Genomic DNA, 6,000 nt, shown 5'->3' with positions numbered 1-6,000 from the left:
CTCAGAGTTGTAGAAACGCATTATGTTTAAAACAGGTACACACTACTACACTAAGTGATAAATGGACTGCACTTATATAGCGCCTTATTCCAAAGCACTTTACAATGTCCTCTCATTCACCCATTCACACACACATTCACACACTGCCCCGTCTTCCCCGTGTGCCTGGTCTGTTCCGCCGCCGGGGCACTTGCTTGGCCGTCCTTGTGCAGGGCCTTTTATGGTCTGTGCTTGCTTGGCTGGGCCGGGTGTGCTGGTGGTGGGGCGGGCTGGGTGTGTGGGGCGGCGGGGGCTCCCCGGGAGGGGTTGTGGGGGCCCACCGCTGGGTGCTGGTAGGCAAACTGGCTAGTAGTCGCTCTATGTGTAGAGGGCTGCAAGGGAATTTTCCTGGCTACATAGTGTACAGGTTTTTACTTTTGCCTGCCTGCGGCTCTGTCAGTATTGATTGATTGATTGATTGATTGACTAAGAATGTTGTGAAGCGCATTGAGTTGCATCTTGTAAGAAATGCGCTATACAAATAAAATTTGATTTGATTTGATCTTGACCAATGGTGGGAAGCTACCATGCAAGGCGCCGGCCTGCTCATCAGGGGCAATTTGGGGTTCAGTGTCTTGCCCAAGGACACCTCGACACGTGGAGCCAGGGATCGAACCGCAGACCTTGCAATCATTAGACGCCGGCTCTACCTCCTGAGCCACAGCCGCCCTAGATGGAGGACAGGCTCATTGTAATGCATGGGATGGAATGAGGAATGGTATCAAACACAACATACATTACAATGAGCCCGTACTGCGATTCCTACCTCCACCACCAGCCTCCACTGGCTTAGATAGAGGTACTAAAGCAGATCCTGAATCAGAACTGCAGTAGATGTGATATAATCATCCCCTGAGGAACAGGGTAGCTTTAGTAATAAACAAACATGTTCATACATGTTCATACCAGTGTTGTAGTACTCGAGACTTGTGACTCGACTCGGGCTCGAGCATGGAGGACTCAGACTTGACTCGGACTCGAGCATTCTCTTCTTTCGTGACTCGTGACTCGACTCGGACTTGAACACTGAGGACTCGAGATTTAGAGACTCGAACACTGGTTCATACAGTCAGTTTCACAAACTGATATTAAAAAAACCTGATATAGCTATTCTGTTCATCTGAAACTACAAACCAACAAAGAATATGAGTTGTTATACTGTTATTCTGTATCAAAGGCGGGGCTCTTTACAGCCTTAATCACATGATGTCTGCTAGCCTGATTGACAGCACCCAGGTGCATCTGAGTTTGTATTCAACGAGGGACATCTGTGTGTGTGTGTGTGTGTGTGTGTGTGTGTGTGTGTGTGTGTGTGTGTGTGTGTGTGTGTGAGGAGGGGTAGGGGGTTGGTGACAGCTGAAACTGTGGAAATAGCTACCTGCTCTCTAAATACTGAGTTCGGTGGTGTTAGGGGGCAGAGTCAAGAGATTCACAATGAGAGCCTTGGTATGTGTGTGTGTGTGTGTGTGTGTGTGTGTGTGTGTGTGTGTGTGTGTGTGCGTGTGTGCTTGCGGGCGTCCTTCTGTTGGCTGGTGCCCCAGACGGACACACTCCACTCATTGTGCTGTGTGTGTGGCGTGTGTGTGTGTGTGTGTGTGTGTGTGTGTGTGTGTGTGTGTGTGTCTGTGTGTGTGCGTGTGTGTTGGAGGGTTACACTGCAGTCAGCAGAGCACTTGTTCTCTGTCACCTGCTCACACATCACACATGTGCTCTAACAACTGTCAAAGTGAACACACACTTTAATGAACACACTAGAGTTGTCTGAGGACACAGATACATCACACAGTAGCCAGCGCCAATCAACTTCTTTCACCTCACACTAGTTGTATTATCTATCTGGTATGAATGTAGATATCGGGACTAAAACCCTGGACAAATCAGTTCTGCCCTACAAAGTAAGATCTGCACCTTAAACAACGTTATAGATATAGCTTGACTATGAGGTTTGTTATTGAAACCTAAGAAAGACTCAAAATCCTGCTGCAACCGGACGTTTAGCATTGCGATGGAGGCTGGTGGAGGTATAAATCGGAGGACAGGCTCATTGCATGGAACTGGATGTGATTGATGGCATGTGTTTGATGGCATTAATCATACCATTATTCATTTCACAAATCTACTTCAAGTGTCCCTTCGGTTAAAGTATGCATTCCGTGTGGTTTGTTTTGTGATCAAAACAAAACTATAACTGCCATTGGCTATTGGCTAATCTGGTGTTGTATGACTAAGGGGATGTGGAGAGACACAGCCCACACACAGTTCTGCCTCAGCCATGTCGCACAATGACGGAAACTCCCCTCCTGATGCATTACGTAAACTAATGAACGAAGGAATGAATTCAATGTTATTTGGGTGTCTAGTTATAAACGACCCATCTCTTATGGGATTATTAGACACATTAGTTTGCATGCATTGCAAAATATAGCACAACATACAACAATGTTGTACATAAAGGTCACTTCCATTGCTACAGCTTACATCACAAAAAAACAGACCTGGATTCATAAAGCATGTGTTTTCTTACAGACACTTTTAACTGTTTGTTTGAGCACAGAAGAGCGTGGCTTGCAAGTTGGCAGATAAGCTACGCGCTTTTGGACAACAACCAACAGAGATATGAAGACGCCACAACACCAGGGACAGGTCTCAATAGTCTAAAGTCTACCAGGCAAATTGTAAATATGTTTGTGAAGTGCTTTTTTATTTGTAAAATATCAAAACACTCTCAAATGCTGTATGCATTAAAAAAAACTGGAAAAACAAACAAAGACACTAAAAAGAGCCAAGAAGACTACAGGAAGGCTGTCTGAAAAGGTGTTTTTAGGCCTGATTTGTGCAGTCCATTTACCATTTACCATTCACTACAGGGCCATCCCCACCGGAGGAAGCCATCTAAGACTATTAGGACCCTGATCTGGACCATGACCATGAACCCTGATCTTAAAATCAGAGGATGGGCTCAATGATGCATAGAACGGAATGAGGAATTCTACCTCCCCTGTTCTAGATCCACTGATTTCATCTACACTTCTTCTTATCTCTCTCTCTCTCTCTCTCTCTCTCTCTCTCCCTCTCTCTCTCTCAAGAGAAACATCATAAAGAATGCAGAGGGAATCATATCCCATAATATAAATGTTTTATTATTATTATCATAACATTATCTCCACCATGCCCGTCTGTGATTCAGAGGGCCTCAGATGGAACGCTTTAGATAAAAACTGTTATTCTCTACATGTTGATTGCCTCCTGCTATATTTACTTTGGACCCCAAGACAATGCTTCCATGGCAACAGTCCAGGGTAAACACACAAGCGGCAAGCAATGAGCAACATGATGTCTTCTCCCAGAAATCAGAATGCACTGAGATTGAAGCACGGCAGACGCTAGGCCTGGAGGGTTTAGAAGCTTAAGTTAGATTACTAGTTGGCATCGGATACATTTAGATGCTGTAACTCAAAGACTATTTCAGGAGACATGTAGCTGGAGTTCTCCTCTAGGTATAATATCCATGTATTTGAATGAAACTCAGTTCCTAGTCCTCCCCACCTAATTCTGAATAGCAGAGGGAACTTTATTTTTAGAACATGCTATGTCATCATCACACAAGACCCTGACAGGGAGTTGTCGCATGAACATGTTGAATAATGCCCCCTAGGCTAACTGTGTTTTTACCAATAACTTCACCATAAGAATAATTGATAACAATAATAATAATGAGGCATAACAATAATAATCATTGTTATAATATACAATATACAATATAATATAATACTAACAATACACGATTATTATAATAACGATATTAATAACACGTTTCATGTGTTATTCTATTACTGTAAGATTATTATTTTACTTATGTACTTTACTTATTATTATTATTATTATTATTATTATTATTATTATTATTGTGATTTTGTATCTGAATGCTGCAATACCAATGTTGAGGAACCAAGCCAAATAATGTTACTCTTGTGTAAAACGATTCTGATTCTGTTATTACTATTATTGTTGTTACTACGATAATTATTATTGTTATTATTGTAAGCCTATACTTACTATGATCATTATTGTTATTACCATCATCATCATCATCATCACCATCATCATCATCATCAGCAGCAGCATCCCAACAAAACCAATGTGTTTAATCAGAACCATAATAACGAGTATAATAATAATAGTGACTCATTTGTATTGCGTCGGCTACACATTGACACCTCACATCTCTGCCGACGTTCAAAAATGGCGCTATTATGCGTTAACGGTTACCAGTGTTGTGGTCAGACACAAGAAAGGGCATATTCAGAAGATGTGTGACACATTATTACAAATAGGGTGGCGCACTGAGAGCTGCAACGGAAAATAGGTTTTCTAAGGATGGTCATCGTAATACAGTGTTGGGTCATTCCAGTATAATATCGTTGATGCAAAGGATTCTGTTGACCCAACGACGGGCAGTCCATTGCAAAGACGTCCCTCTGTCTGTCGGCGTACGGAGGGAGGGAGGGAGTGGTCTAAAGGGGGGGGGGGTCTAAAGACTGTCTGGGTGCTGTTTTCAGCACCAAACCAGAGGCGCGACCACTGAGTAAATAACTCCACTTCTCCCCAGACTCTAAAGTGTGTAGTACTTGGACCATAACGACCTACTAGTGGTTAAAAATGTCGACTAGGCAAACATGAATATTTGCAAAAAAGTCGGTGAATGTTGCTTTTATATTATTAGTTAGTCGTCAACAGCAATTCGTCAACAGCATTGGATAGGAAATACAATAAAGCCAACGCTACGTTACCGAACTCCAGAGCGCGCCCCGTTCATTCGTTCACTCTGCGCGCGCCCTTTCACTCTTCCATTCACCCACTCACTCACTCACTCACTCACTAATTCTTTCACTCACGCAATCATTCACTCTCACTCACTCACTCTTTCACTCCCTCATTCATCCACCCACCAACTCGTGGTCGTTAAGGCACTCACTCAGAGGGAGGGAGGGAGGGGGTGAGAGGGAAAAGAGAGAGGCAGAGATACAGAAAAACAGCGTTGGACATTATTTTTCTGTGAATTCTTAATTGAGGGATAACATGTAGACAAGCAGTTATGGACAAGTCACTTCATGATCATATCAACTTGAATGTGACTTTTGGTCACAAACAAAGATCACCTGCTGCAGTGGCTTATAGACCTGTTTGACAGCCATATGATATGGAACGACTGCAAAATATATGGATATCAAAAGTAACCGATTTCGAATACTCAGAATTAAGGAGATGTCATGTTAAATAACTTTGATAGTCATTTAAATGTATATACTAAAATCCAGTTGATAGCAAAGAAAGAAGTGTTATGACTTTCATAAGGGATCCAAGATGGCGTTTAGGCATACAGGGGAAAATACATCAGATAACAATCTGGAGAAAAAACAAACTATTACAATGTTCCAAAGCGGTAACAAATGAATATCGCTGCGCATATGCATTCATAATCACTGAGAAATAATGTGGTGATCCGCACGGATATTATACATGTTCTTACATCGACTCTCCCTCACCAGTTACTGAACAAAAGAATGCCATCAATGTTAAATGATAGGTTGGGATTTTCCTGGATAACTGTCGCACTTCCACTTGAATGAATAATCTGTCTAATATCAGACTATCATAATCCTGTAATCAAAGTGTAGTCAGATTGAGTCACTGTTATCAGAAAACAACCTATTTAGAGGTGTTGGCAACTGTCCTGACAATGGTCCTCTCTGTCGCGAGTCTAAGCATAGTGCCAGTTTGTTTATTTCGAATTATGCCCTTAAACATCACATAAAGTCGACATAACCGCCCCACTACAACCTACAGAAATCTTTATTATCAATATGTGCTTCACCAATACCTGAAATACTCTGTCATTTAATTTATAGGAGGTTTAACAGCAAATAATCTCGACCACGTCACTCAAAGTCAATGGCCGGG

The sequence above is a fragment of the Nansenia antarctica genome, assembly GCF_963989245.1.
Source record: "Nansenia antarctica genome assembly, chromosome: 11".
NCBI lineage: Eukaryota > Metazoa > Chordata > Actinopteri > Argentiniformes > Microstomatidae > Nansenia > Nansenia antarctica.
Note: the sequence above shows the minus strand (reverse complement) of the source record.